The sequence below is a fragment of the Sycon ciliatum genome, chromosome 11 (genome assembly GCF_964019385.1).
Source record: "Sycon ciliatum chromosome 11, ocSycCili1.1, whole genome shotgun sequence".
Taxonomy (NCBI): Eukaryota; Metazoa; Porifera; class Calcarea; order Leucosolenida; family Sycettidae; genus Sycon; species Sycon ciliatum.
Window position 1 is genome coordinate 6656136 of NC_088653.1, and position 15314 is coordinate 6671449.

Genomic DNA, 15314 nt, shown 5'->3' on the forward strand with positions numbered 1-15314 from the left:
ACACACACACACACACAAGTACTATATACACACACACACACACTATACACACATGCACACACACACACTATACACACCCGCACACACGCACGCACACACGCGCACACACACACACACACACACACACAGATCACATGTGCATAGAAGCCCAATGCCAGTCAGCATATCCCAGATACTTATGAACGCCTTCTTTGGACTGCTGGAGGCGAGGTAGAGTAAGTGGTGCTGTGATGAGCTCTGGAGGAAGGCGATTCCACTCCTCAACGATGGCGGACGGAAATGATCGCTGTACGGTGTTGCGTGAGTGACGGTTGTGCGGCATGGCAAACTGCAATTCCTGGCAAATCCGGCTCTGCTGACGAGTGCGAGGATGCCCTTGCAGCTCTGGTGCAACGGCAGGGATCATTGCTCGCAGTGGTGAGCTAGTTGGGAGGCACGGGAGCTTGTATAAGTACGTGTGAGCAGCAACAGCACGGCGGAGGGCCAGACTTGGGAGCCATGACTCACGAGAGATGATTTTGAGAGCTCGTTACTGAACCGCATCGAGCTGGCGAAGGGTTGTAGTGGCAGCCCACATTCAGACCAACGGGCAGTATCCCATTACTGGTCTGACGAAGCCTTTGTAGACCCGCTCTCTTCCACGAACATCAAGGATGGGGGCAGCTCTGTTCAGGAAGTGTAACCGCTGGCGAGCACTTACGGCTACAGAGCGCAAATGCTGGTGGAAAGACAACTGTGTGTCGAACTGTACTTCCAGGAGCTTGAGCTCTGCTTCCTTCACAATTGGTACTCCATCGAAGGAGATGGCTGGGAGCTGCCGACGTGGCCGATGGTGATCGATGGTGAGGGTCTGGGATTGGTGGGCTGAAATGAGATCTTCCAGGCTTTGCCCCAGGCGGAGAGGTTATCCACTGCATGCTGCAAAACACAGCTTTGTTCGTTCACGTCTGCGTCCACTGCGAGACACTGATAGAGCGTGGTGTCGTCCGCATAGACAGCGAGATCTACGCCCTCTCCGAGAGTAGTGTCACTGTCATTCACGTATAACAAGAACAGAGTAGGCCCCAGTATACTTCCTTGAGGAACACCAGAGGTAATGGGAAAGACATTAGACTCCTGGCCAGATACGACTGCACGGAGATGCCGAGCTGATAGATAGTCGGTCAACCAGGTTAAAAGGTGGCCCCTGAGCCCATAGCCTTATGAATCACACCTTTGTGGGACACCTGATCAAATGCTCCAGCTATGTCTATTGCAAGAACACGGGCTGAGCCTCCCGAACCGGCAGCTCTTTTTGTTTTTTTTTAAAATATGTTCACATACCCAACTCATAAATAATACAGAAGACAATGGTACTGAGACAAGGACAAACGTGACAACTACTGAGAAGGGGCTGCACCGAGGTGCAGCAGTGATGGTGGGGCATTGATGGCTCTGCCGACCTGAGGTCTCGGCATCACGGCCAGAAACACGCACCAAAAACAAAAGATAGAGCTGTTAGCAAGGGCAAGCAACAGCTAGTACTGGTGTGCAGCGCATTCGTAGCAATGGGAGTCGTTGACGGGGCACTAGAATGTAGGTGGGTCGACAGGCAGAATGTCCGTGGACCATCGCCAATCCTGTCGACGGAGGTATTCGTTGACGTTGCACTTAAACTTTTGAAGATTTTTGCGAGTGAGGGCGGAGTCTAGAAAAGCTGGCGGCAGGGAATTCCACAGCTGGATTGCACAATGTGGGAAGCTGCGGAGAATGGTGTCTGGTGCTTGACGCTGTAGGGGATTTCGTAGCTGGTAACTGTGGCCGGCGGCCATGCGGAGATCGTTTCGAGTGCGAGTGGCGTCACGGGGCTCAAGCCTTGGTGGGAGGACTGCTAGCAATTGAGTCGGACCGGTGATGAAATGCAGTTTGTAAGTGCATGTTAATGTATCAACGTATCGCCGTAGGCTGAGGCTCTGGAGCTCCGTCCCGGGACCAATGATGCGCAATGCACGGCGTTGGATGCTATCTAGGCGTGCAAGATGGGAGGGAGCAGCTCCCATCCAGACGAGCGGAGCATGCTCCAAAACAGGCCGTACAAACCCCTTGTACACCGTGAGGCGGCCTTCTCGGGAGAATAAGGGCGCAGCTCGCCGCAGGAGGCCCAAGCGCTGTTTTCCATGTATAGACGCTGCGCGGATGTGCTCCGCGAAGGACAGCTTCGGATCAAAAGTCACCCTCAAGAGCTTTATTGTGGATGACTCTGGCACAGGGTTGCCTCCAAAGAGGAGAGAGGGCAAGGCTAGCTGCGCTCTTTGCAGCGTGACTGTCATAGCCTGGGATTTCGACGGCTCAAACGCTACACGCCATTCCTTGCTCCAGTCTGACAGATGATTGACGGTGTCCTGAAGCAAGGCAGCAGCAGTGGGGAGGTCGTTACGGAGAAGAGTGTACAATGTCGTATCGTCAGCATAGGCTTCCAGCTGCGTGTTCCCAGCAAGGCATGTTGATACATCGTTAGTGTATATGAGAAACATGGTTGGCCCCAAGATGCTGCCTTGTGGGACTCCCGCCTTGATGGGGTATGGACGGGAGGTTGCACCACGGACAAAACACTGTATGCTTCGGTTAGACAGGTACGATGTCAGCCATGCAAGGAGGATTCCTTGGATGCCACATTGCTGTAGCTTGAAGAGGACACCTGCGTGAGAGACCTTGTCGAAGGCTCCAGCGATGTCAACTGCAAGTACGCCGGTTGTCTTCCAATAGAGAAACATGTGGCAAAGAGGCGTGCTGGGGGGGGGGGGGGGGGGAAGGGCAGCAAGCTCGTTTGCACACGTCTTGAGGACACAAGCTGGGATGTTGTCAGGTCCTGTTGCTTTGGAGGTGTCAAGCTGACGGAGGGCTCGGGCTGCAGCTGGTTCCCTGATATTTACTTGGTGCAAGGGGGCGGTAGACTTAAGTTGTACATGTGGGAGAGGCTTATCCTCGAAATCATCCACAAGAGAGCATTTCCCAGCAAAATCCTTCCCAAACGCCTCAGCTTTGCCACTATTGGTGGAGTGTTAATTGCCATCACGATCGATGATAGTAGGTATGCCAGAGTTGCGTCCATGGCCACTGGCTTGCTTCAGAGTTTTCCACCACTCTTTATCGTTTGCACAACCTGCTTGCAGTCGAGCTCAAAGACTCTGACGGTGGATTGACTTTGCAGCAGAAATGCGTAGGCGGGCATTTGTGCAGGCTATCTTGTATGTGCTCTGATTAGCAACACAAGGTTGTGAGTGCCAATGCCGCCAAGCTCTTTGCAGCTCTTTGACAGCGTCAGAGCATTCCGTTTGTCCCCCATGGTTTATCAGATGGGCGTGCTACAAGTCTCCGAGATGGTATGAATTTCTGCATACCCAGAAGAATGTGGCTAGCCACCGCCCGGGTGCATTCATCAACATCAGGTGAGTGCAATGCGTCCCCATCTGTGGTTCGGTAGAAGTGCTGTAGGCGAGGCCAGTCTGCTTTCTTGTAGCGCCAGACGGTTCTCCGCGTGCTCTTCTCTCTCTGCAGCTGAGAACTACATGTAGCTACTTCCTCCGTTAACAAAAACTTCGTGATGGATTTTGATGGAAAACGCTTAGAACAGGTCAAGAACAGTTTGTATCGACTGCAAATCACTGGACGAAGGTGATTCAGCCTATGTACAGCGTCTTTACAAGAGAAACTGTTAGCGGAATGAGCAGAGAGTTCAGTTTGCCAAGAAAGGCCAAGAAAGTGACTGCGACTAATTTCACGCCAGTTTGTGCGCAAACCAGCCTCTCACAAATCCATCACGAAGTTTTTTGTTAACGGAGGAAGTATGACAACAGCATGGTCAGACTTGCCAATTGGAGGCAGTACCTGAATGTGGTCCAGGTCTGCCGCTAGGGTTTATTGGGGGTTAGCGGCCGTCGTGAGTTCCCTTCGGGAACGGATACGATAATTTACTCTTTTTTTACCTGAATGTGGACGGGATCTTGGAAGTCCGTCATGACCAGGTCCAACGTGTTAGCATCGCGGGTGGGTTCCAGTACATGTTGGGTGAGACCATGCAGGGCGCACATGTCCTCTGCAGCTTCACCAGCAACGCTCGTCCTGGTGCTGTGGAGCCAAGCTCGGTTGTGCACATTGAAATCGCCGGCAATAATAATGTTAGATCCTTGCTGCCGCACTCGGTCAATTGTGCTATCAATATGCTCGATCATGGATATGTCGCTGTCAGAACACGAGCCTGGCCGGTAAGCGGCACACACCACTACGTTGCAGCCTGATTGTAGTTGCACAGTAATCCATATTACCTCCAGGTCACCACAGCTCACCTGCTCCAGATGTCTGTAGGCCAGACTGGACCGCAACCACACAGCTACGCTTTCACCCTGTCATGTACGGTCACGACGGATGGGCCGTAGGTAACCTGGCAGCATGGCATCCACAATCGTACATTTCTCTGCCGTGAACTTCGTCTCCGTGACAATGGCAATGTCTGGTAGGTGTGTGGTGACTACGTGCTGGAATTCACCAAGCTTACACATCAGGCCAAATGCATTAGTTAGAAGTAGTTTACACTTGGGGTCGCCCAGTGCTGCCATCATTGTTTATCATTGGTCAGCAAAATTGGTGGGCAGCCAGGCTGAGCTGTCCCTGGTGCCGTCTGGTGAATGTCAGATGTGTGGAATGTCCACCCCCTGCAGTAAAGTGGCCTTGGCCAGAAGTTGGAAGCCAGCAGGATATGCAGGGAGCTGGCATCCACCATCGCTGTTGCAGATATGCAGCCGCTATCATTGCCATGCATGCTAGAGGTATGGAGCACAACTGTCGGAGTTGACAGCCCTGCTACGCAAATCAACAAATTTGCATAACCGGTCTTCAGTTGTCTCCCTGCTGAGATTACCAACATACATGGGAGCTCTCTTCGCTCTGTGGGGCTCATCTGCAATGAGTTTCCATGCATCGTCGGAGATAGGCTGCAACACCTTTGTGCTCTTGTTGCGCTTTCGTCTCCGTGGCTGCTGAAAACCGTCATCCGCGTCACTCTCGCTCACGCTGTCTACATTGTGGCCAGGACTGGCTGCTGAGCGAGCATCATTTTCAAATTCAGTACGGGGCGCATCAGATGCTGGGCATTGGTTCAGCGCGCTGGTAGATCTACTCGTACTCGAACTCTTTGAATGCAGAGTACGGGGCAGTTGTGACTTTTTGAGCTCTGCGAATTTTCAAGCCCAACCGGCACTAGGCCGGTCTGGAGGTAGGCATAACAGGCCCCTTGTTGTGACAATGTCGTCTGAGGAGTCACCCACCGCACCAGCAGATGTAGACCTTGCTGTGATGGACAATCAGGAGATCCGGCATCTCGCCAAGAGTCACAGACTGGAACACTCAGGACTTTCCCGTACCCAGATAGTCAAGCTTCTTCGCGACAACGGTATTGGTTCGTGGACAAACTCAGCAGGTCAGTCTGACAAGGTGCGCGATGTTGTTCAGCAGGCATTGGCCGATATTGCAAAAAATGTTAAAGAATTGGCCGCCAAGGTAGCCCTAATTTCTGCCTTGCAGTTGGAGGTGTCGTCCCTTCGAGGAGAATTGGCGGCTCTCAAAGAAAGGAACTCTGATCATGACCCTGTACAAACTAGCACACCTGAGGCTGAACCTCAACCCGTACGTGTACAACCGCCTGCTGACAGCGTCAGGTTGTACAGCGCGGCGGCACGTGCACAGTCGTCACAGGTGCAAGCACGGGATAACACATGGGGAGGCCCCAGCCAGCAGGCCAGTACTACACGACCCCAAACAAGTCACCCAGGCACTCAGGTCACGTCGTACTATGAAAACCGGCCCAAGCGCTCTGATCAACTACAGGGAGGATCCCGCACAAAATGTTGCGCTTTGTATGTGGGCAATGTCAATAGTGGGTGCACATCAGAATCGATCGCCAAATGGTGTGAACGCCGAAATATACCTGTCATCAAGTGCTCCGTGTCTGAGACAAAGTACTTCGGGTTGGCCTTTGCTCACGTAATTCTGCCAATACAACACAAAGCTACTGTTCTGGAACCGGAATTCTGGCCTTCAAACGTCAGAGTTAGAGAATGGCGCTTCAAGGCTGACAGTGTAGCAACTGGTCGAGCTGCAGAGGAGCACTAAATGTTCTGTTTAAATCCCTACGCAGCCCCCTTTCAACCCTTGAACCCTCATGCACCTATCTTTCAGCCACGAAATAGTTGCCCCACTGTAACTCCCCTACAGCATGAATTAATTAAAAGTAACCTCAAAATAGGATTCCTAAATGTCTGCCATCTTCTCAATAAAAAGCATGAAATTGAAGATTATATTCTTTCCCATAAAGTTGATATAATGATGCTGGCAGAGACTTTCCTAACAACCTCCGTTTCCGATGACATCCTACGCATACAGAATTACACCCTGGTCAGACGCGACAGGCCAACTCATGGCGGAGGCTTAGCAGCTTATGTAAGAGATCATCTCCGAGCCCGAATTGTGAAGGCTGACACCCAGGTGGAAATGCTCATGTTAGAGGTCAGTGGGCAGCGTTCCAAGGTTCTCCTTGGTGGTGTGTACCGTCCTCCAGGCACTCCTGTGCAATTCTGGCAAGACTTGACGAATGCACTAGACACTGTCATCTCCACACTTCCCACATCACCTCTGGTCCTTGTTGGAGACTTCAATGTCGATGTAAGCTCCCGCGACAGCCCCCAGCTAAACAGCTTGCTGCACCTGTGTAACTCTTTCGACATCAAGAACCAAGTGGACAGTCCTACCAGAATTGGACCGCAAGGCAGCCAAACAACCCTGGATCTCGCTCTGGTCGGAGACGATCATGTGAACTCTTGTGTCGTAGTACCTTGTACAATCAGTGACCACTTCGCTCTGGCACTTGATTTGCGACTCACAACGTCCTGCACACCGACCGTGCGACGTGGCCGTAACATTGCAAGAATTGATATGGGTCAATTTGCACACCACCTTCTAAATAGCGATCTAGAGAACTTCTGCTTTGCGCGGACAGAAGATGAAATGTGGGATATGTGGCTGGAGAAACTTGTCGCGGCCTTGAATACTCATGCCCCTATCCGTCTACACCGCCCAAGAGCTCCTACCCGGAAATCCTTCCCCTGGAAGACGCCAGCTCTACATGACCTAGTCCAGCGACGTGACGCGGCCCATCGACGGTGGAAAGCATCACCTGCAGACCCGGCACTACGCAATGTCTTCACTTCTGCCCGAGACGAAGCCAAGCGTATGTCACGACATCTCTGAGCCACCTACTTTAGGGACCTTCTTGCTGCTAGTCAGGCCAACGCACGAAAAACCTGGCAGACCATCAACTACCTCAGCGGTCGTAACAAGTCCTCAGTTCCACCAGCCGTCAGTGTCTCACAGCTCAGTGACCAATTCAGCGGTGTTGTATCAGACCCAACTAGACCACTACGTCTCTCAGCCCCATTGGGTCCCACGAAGAAGGAATGCCTCGAAGAATTTGCTCCAGCAAGTGTGCAAGAGATTGCTAAGCTGCTCTCCAACATCGACGTGCGCAAAGCTGCAGGCAGCGACCAGGTTCCAGCTGCAATCCTCAAACATTGTTCTCCTGTTCTTGCACCGTCCCTCACCATACTAATCAATGCATCTCTGGCTTCTGGTGTTGTTCCTGCATCTCTGAAGAAGATTGCGGATGTTCGTCCCCTCTTCAAGTCAGGCGACAAAGCTGTCGCTAAGAACTATAGACCAATATCGTTATTACCAATAGTTTCCAAAGTCCTAGAACGGGTAGTCCACACGAGACTCTGTAAGTTCCTCTCCGGAAATTCCTTGTTCCCCGCAAACCAGTTCGCATATCGCCCACTTCACTCTACAGAAGATGCCCTGACATTGGCTGTAGACATATACTTGGAGGCAGCGGATCAGCAGCGCCATACAGGTCTTGTACTTGTCGATATGAGCAAGGCCTTCGATAAGGTCAAACACCAAATTTTGGTTACAGATCTATTTCAGCTTGGTATCACCTCAACGGCTCTCAGTTGGTTCATGAGCTACCTAACTGACCGCCGTCAGCGAGTCGTCCTGAGCAATGGCCAGTCGTCCGCCTTCTCTCCCTGTGAGTGTGGTGTTCCTCAGGGAAGTGTGCTGGGTCCTCTTTTGTTCTCCATCTACACAATGGAAATAGAACAGATCACAGCTCCAGCCCACTCACAGCTGTTTGCTGATGATATCCTGCTAGACGCCATCAGTCAATCCGTCGAATTCTTGAATTTAACCCTCTCCCGTTCAGTCTCCAACCTGGCCAACTTTCTGGAAGAAAGAGGCTTAATACTAAATCCCTCCAAAACCCACGTTCTAGCCCTTCATGCGTCTCGCAGGCAGCCCTTGTTACTTAACATGGAATGCAATGGAAATCCCCTAGCTCAGACTACAAATGCTCGATATCTAGGTCTACATCTCGACACCCAGCTTCGGTGGGAGACTCAAGTTGCAACTATTACACGGAAGACCTCCCAGAAACTGACGGCGCTGCGAGCCATTCGCTCCTGCTTAACTGAGCAACAAGCCCTACTATTTTACAGATCGTTAATACTACCGGACATGTTGTATGGATCTAATGCCTTCTTCTCGGTTCTCTCTGCGCACCAACGGCATCAGCTTTCGGTCCTCGACAAGCGATGTATCCGCTGCGTTGCCAACCAGCCATTCCCCTCCCACACAGATCCCATCTACACCCGTCTAGGCCTCATCCCCATCATCCAAAACGCCCACTGTAAACTCCGCCTCCTCATGCTTCGTATCCACACCGCCAGAATTAGTAATCTCCTGTCCAAGCGCCTACGTCGCCAGTCTGAAGGCGTCACTCGGATCAACGATCCAAATGCGTATGTTGTCCCTGCCACCAGGCGAGTCTCTGGTGACTGTCGGCCGCTCGTTTCTGCTGTTAAATTATGGAACGCCCTGCCCCAAGAGTTCAAGTCCCTCGCCTGCCCTAGATCATTCAAGAGACTTTTAAAGGTTTATTTTTATGGTTAGCCAGCATCTAGGCTTGGACTTGGAGTCGTGACTCAACTGTGACTCAACTGTGCTTTCTTCTTCTTTCTTTTTCTTTTTTTTCCCTTTCTCTTTTTTCTTTTTGAGTATTTGCAGTCTGTGTTTTCTGTGTTTTTCTCTCTTTCGTGGAGGCTTGCTTGTTGTATCCTTGGCTCTCGGCCGTTACTTTATCGCCATCATAATATTGGGCACCATTGCCCGTTTGGTCTGCGATACAAAATAAAATTTCAACAACAACAACAACAACTCCTGCCACACAGCCTGCAGGCTGTGCGGGGGTCAGTACGGGTACGATAATGGTTCGTAGTACGTCCTGGCTGGCATGGCTGAGGAGCTTTCGCCGCGGCAATGGCGGATTCTTTAGACTGTGAGCCAAGTGCATGAATTCATGATTTTCGTTCCCACTTTGGGTGTACCGCGATTTTTTCTTTTATCATGGGGAGAGACCTAAAAGAAGATCATTTTTGATTGTTGTCAGTTTGGGAAGCTTGCAGGGAAGTCAAAATAAGCAATTATCTTAACATACCCCGTTTCCATAGCAACTGGCATAGCAACATGCTAGTTTGAAGGTGTTTCTTACTTTTTTCAACAGGCCACAGCACTGGACAAAGAAATGTACAGGTCAAGCGTCATTGCAGCTGGATTAAAATAACTATATGAGCCAAAAATTATAGAATTACGCATACATGTAGAATGTACATGTAACTAATACTTGTAAGTACATTGTATAAAGTACGTGCACATTTTAAATGTTACTTGAGGTGACGATGCACTGGTAGGTAAGTGCACACAAAATGGTGCCTACAACCAAGAAATGCATTTCAGCAATGATAATGTATAGAACAAACAGGTGGCATTCAATATACAAAGCCCAGCAGCAGCGAATTCTCCGGACAGCGGTTGGAAAAGACCATCAACAACAACCAGCGGTACCTGGTTTAATCCGGTGCAATGCTCATTACACCTCTACATCTCTATAATGACATGTTTAATATACATGTACAATATGTAAAATGGCAATAAATAAGATAAATTGTGCACTCATAACAACAGCAAAAATGAAGAAAGTCAAGTTCCATAACGTTTTCTTGTGACTGTCATCAGTGGAACGCCGTCACATAAAAATGTAATAACTAAAACACACACTTATATACATGTAGCTAATATGGTTTCAGGTAGAAATACAGCAGCTAACAAGTACAAAAAGCGAAGTTTGCACCTTTGCAATGTGTGAATATAGTGTATGTGAGAAAGGTAGTGGCAGATGAATGTGATACTGTGTGAATGAATGTAATGGTGCGTGTGTATTACTTGAAGAGTGTGAGTGATACAACGTTTTCTTTCTGTTTACATAGCACAGGGTCACGAGTACGAATATACACAGCTTCCAACACCTGCAATTGCTTGAAGAAACGTGCGCAACGGATAACACTAAACCAGGAATCGTCAAACACCTTACGACATTCTGGACTGGACACCAAATGCTTGTACACTGCAGACTTCCTCTTGTCAACATCAAACTCCTCCTCATCACTACTCTCATCCTCAACCTCCATTCCCATGCCGCCGTCCATCCCATCGCACTCGTATTCGTCGTCATCAGTCTCCATCTCCTCGCGACACCGCTTCCCTCTCCTTGATTCGTTCTGTGCCGTGCCTGTGCTTCCTCCTGCGTCTCCTTGCCTTGTGTTCTCCACTTGTCTCAGTCGTGCCTCTGCTAGTCTCTTGCTTCTCCTCGGTTCTGCTCTGTTTTCAAGTTGTTCCCCTTCCGCTCTTACCGTTGCAGCAACATGGTTTGTTGAGGAGCGACCGTCCGGCGGCCTCCCTTGCCGTGGTCCGGTTTCCGAGGGGGGAACCAGATTAGTCTGCTCGTTCTCCATGGAAGTAGTCGGTGTTTCTGTTTCCGAATTGTGAGCCGTGCTAGGTGTAGAAATAGGCAGCGGATGTTTTCGTGGTCTCCCACGCTTCGGCCTGCTTAACCTGGCAGCCTGGGACAACAATGATAATGGGACGTGCTGCTTGATGCGTTCGGACAAGTGTTGAAGCGTCCTGCCAACATACCGACTACCACATTGTCGGCATTCAAATTGATAAATGAGATGGCTCAAATGGTGGGTTGGCAGGACGTCCTTCAACACTGTGAACGAACGCACCGTTGTAAAGACAGTAACTACATTCACTGCATAGTATGTCTTTTGCACGATCGATTTCACTGCACGACTGACTTTTGTTGATTCAGAGCCTTTCCAAGGCAGGCATAAGAACACCCGACACGGTGTTGGCCCGATTTTGTGTTCCTTCCGCGGCTCTTTGCTCGTGAGCAGTTTTGCTAAGAGTGATGATGGATATCCATTTTTCAGGAAAACTGAGCGCAGGAAATCGAGTTCAGGTTGTAATTTACTGTCAGAGCAAATGCGTCTTGCCCTATCCACCAAGTTCCGGACTAAATTGATCTTGTACTGGGCCGAGCAATATGAGTCATACATTATATATTGTCCTGTAAACGTAGGCTTACGATAAACCGATGTGACAACACCATCACACGTCCTTTCGACTAAGACATCCAAAAACGACAATTTTCTGGATTCTTCGTGTTCACATGTGAAGCGCAGCGCAGGATGGACATCATTCAATTCAGTTAGAAAGGCTTCACTGTCACGTCTTGATTCGAAATAGGTAAATGAGTCGTCCACAAATCGAACGTACAACTGAGGCCACTTTACTTTATCCATTCTCGACTCGCAATATCCAACGAAGACGTTGGCTAGTGCCGGTCCCAGCGGCGACCCCATTGCCACCCCGTCCGTTTGCTTGTACATCACGTCACCGAACGAAAACTCGACACCACTCGTAACCATCAACATCAAACGTCGAAACGCTGACTCAGGTAACCAAGGGACATCGACGTCATCATCATTATGGTAGAGTGTCTGCGCACAGATATCGATCGTCTCGTCTAGTGGAACGTTTGTAAACAGGCTTACAACGTCGAAAGAACACATATGGGCTGTGTTTGGAATCGGATTTTCACGAAGGATTTCCACAAACTGGAAAGTGTCCTTGACATTATGCTTACAATAGTAGTCTACTACCGGCTGTATCATGCCGCACAGCCACTTTGATATGGCGTACTGGGGCGAGCCTATCATGGAGAGTATGGGTCGGAGCGGGCAGGATGGTTTGTGTATCTTCGGCAAGCCGTACATCCTAGGGCGCACCGAACCGATTGGCTTCATTCGAAAAAACTCCGATTCTGATATGTCTTTCGCATGTCGGAGGTTCTTAAGATATGTCACTAGTTCTTTCTCCCTAACCAATGTTCTATCATGTGTTGAGACCGAACCGAGTTTCACAAATTTCGACCCGTCCTCTAGTATTGTAGCCATTTTAGTATCGTAGTCAACTCGTGTCATAATAACGGTTGCACGACCTTTATCCGGTCGGGTGATGATGATACTATTGTTCTTTTTTAGCTCTGCACGAGCTTTCATGTGTTCGCGGGAGAGAGAAAATGTCCGTCGTTCTGCGGCCTGCTCGGCATGTTCTTCCGCCGCAGCACGGAGTGTGGCTGCGCACACCATTTTCTTTGATTCAGAAACTGGTGCAAAATCACGCAGTTTGCGATAAAATAATTCAAAATCGCAAAGTACTTGCTCCTTCATGTTCGTTGTTGGTGGTATGCCGAAATCTATGCCTCTAGATAGTAGCTCTTGTTGGACAGTGGTAAGTGGAATGTTCGCCAGGTTAATTATCGTGTTGGCATCAATTGTTATGGCACCAAAGCGCTTCTTTCGAAGCCACTTGATGTTCTGATCATACTTGGTAACTAGTCGGGTGTGCAGCCTATCATCATTCTCTGATATAAGTATGGAAAACCGAAGAAAGTCATGTTGCGACAGGAACCCTCGGGCCTCGCGGTAGAGGTGTTTAAATGAAGTTCGTGTCTTGTCAAGTGTATCTGTGGATCGCGCAATGTCATCCTTGATGAAGGTCCTTTCAATTGAAAGGGATTGGTACGCTTTTGCTCGCTGTACTCTCTTCTGGATGGTGCCAGGACAGACACCGAACTCCAGGCATTGTTTGAGAAACGCCACATTAAACGCAATACACCTACAAACATAACGCTTGCGAAGCACGGTATTCAGACATTCCGTCTGATCGCGATATGGCAGAACAATGTTAAAGAAGTTGCTGGATACATGATTGTATATTTGCACTCGTAATCGTATACCTGATCAATGCGTGTATACAGCGTGTATACCGGTAGATACCGATCTGTAGTTTATTTGCATTATACATGTAATTATTTGGAAACATTACCCATTGTATGTACAGAACGCAAGCGGAAAGATACATGCATATTCATGTTAATGATAGTCTGAAGCACTTCAGTATGAAAGATCTAAACAGTTATTAGAAAACAGTTACATGTATTAGGTACATTGTGTACATGGACGTTCTATTTCTGCTCTAACAGATAACAAAAACTTTAGTTTAGCTTGAATGAGCAGCAGCAAGCACACTGATGGACATGATGATGTCCGTACTGCCACTGCGCTGCACTAGCGCTGCACACAATATTAAAGAAACCACAAAAAAACATCGTCATGATGCGGCTGTGCTTGCACTACCGTACACTTTGCTGGGTCAGTGGTGCAACAGGAGTCCGCTCCGGCTCTTGTGACCTTGGTTCTTGTCGATGGCGGCTATTGATTTGGTCAAAGTAGTTTCTCCCTTCTAGTTGGGCATGTTCGTGCCTGATTTGGAAGTGACAACAAGCTGATTGCGAATCTAGTCGAGTAGATGAAACGAACTGGGGAAAAAAATTGCGATATGCTCAAGGTCGGAACGAAAAATATTTCTAACAGGATTTTTGGTGCCTGGCTCACAGTCTACTTTGAGAGAAGCTACCTCCTCCTTCAGCTCAGATACTTGTCTGGATAGCTCATCGAACCAATTCTTTAGGCGATCCTCGCGATCGGCGGCCTCGGAGACAAGTGCGGCCAGACTTTTTAGCACTGCCGATACATCCGACTCGAGACTAGGCCGAGAGCCCACAGTCTCAGAGTCAGTCAAGGCTGATACACGAGAGAAAGTTCTCGTGGTAGCTGCGGGCATGGCAAGTTTCTGACACTCCTCTACTTCTTATCACTGATCTAGTCTACTTCCAGTCCGGCCTGATGCCGGCTGGGCTGCAATAAAGTTTAAAAAGGAGAGCCCGAAAATCTTTTACTCACTTAAAAAAAACCAAAAAACCACACACATTAACTACAACATGCAGAAACTTAGGGTACGGGGGAGTGCCGGCCATCGGAGTGAGAGGCTACGGAGAGAAATGCGTAGACACGGCAAAAGCAGAATGTTGGCGGAGCCAAGCTTCTACAAGAGTAGCCGGAAATGAGCGTGGGCAACACCCCATGATTTATCCACTTTATCAAAGTAAATTAGTAATGAGAAATGGAAGGTGGGAGGGTAAAACAGTACGAGCAAACAGGAATAATCCACATACAGAACTGATCGAAATATAATAGTCAGGCAAACTCTAGCAAGCCACTTCCAGTGCGACGTCGAACGAATGTCGAATGTCGCCCAGGTTGAGCGCCACATACAAATGCCATGGCGACGCCACGTTGCACGCCTCCCACATCGGAATTGAGCACCACGCATTAATGCCACACTGAGAGACACGTTCAATGTAACGTAGAGAGTCACGTTCAATGTCACGTAGAGCACCAAGCGACGTAGAGGACCAGATGTGCATGCACTATGCTTTTTTGGTCAACATGATCACTGTGATGTGCAGAGCCAGCAGCAAAGCATTTGCATGCAGTCACTGCACTATCAATCATAGCAGCATAGATTGAGCGATAGCACAAAGCTGTGTGTGTCCATTAATCTGCATTATCACCATAATGCTACAAACACTTCTCCTTTATTCTTTTTCTTTCCTTCTTTTCTCTTCTTTCTTTGCTGAGAGCCTTCTGTTCCCATATTTTCTTTTCATCTGTGTCCCCATTCCTGGGTTACTTGGACTTCATTCGCTTCCTTGTCATTGGACATGTTCAGTCCGTTCGGTTTGCGAATTCAAATAAACACAACCAACCAACCAACCAACCGCACGCATGCACGCACGCACGTACACACACCTTCAGCCTTGAACGTGCCCATTGCCGATGGCAATGACAGCAAAGGGACTATCTGCTAGCTTTGCAGTACGGAGCGTGGCACTTGAGGTTCCCGGGACGACGGCAGACCTTTCC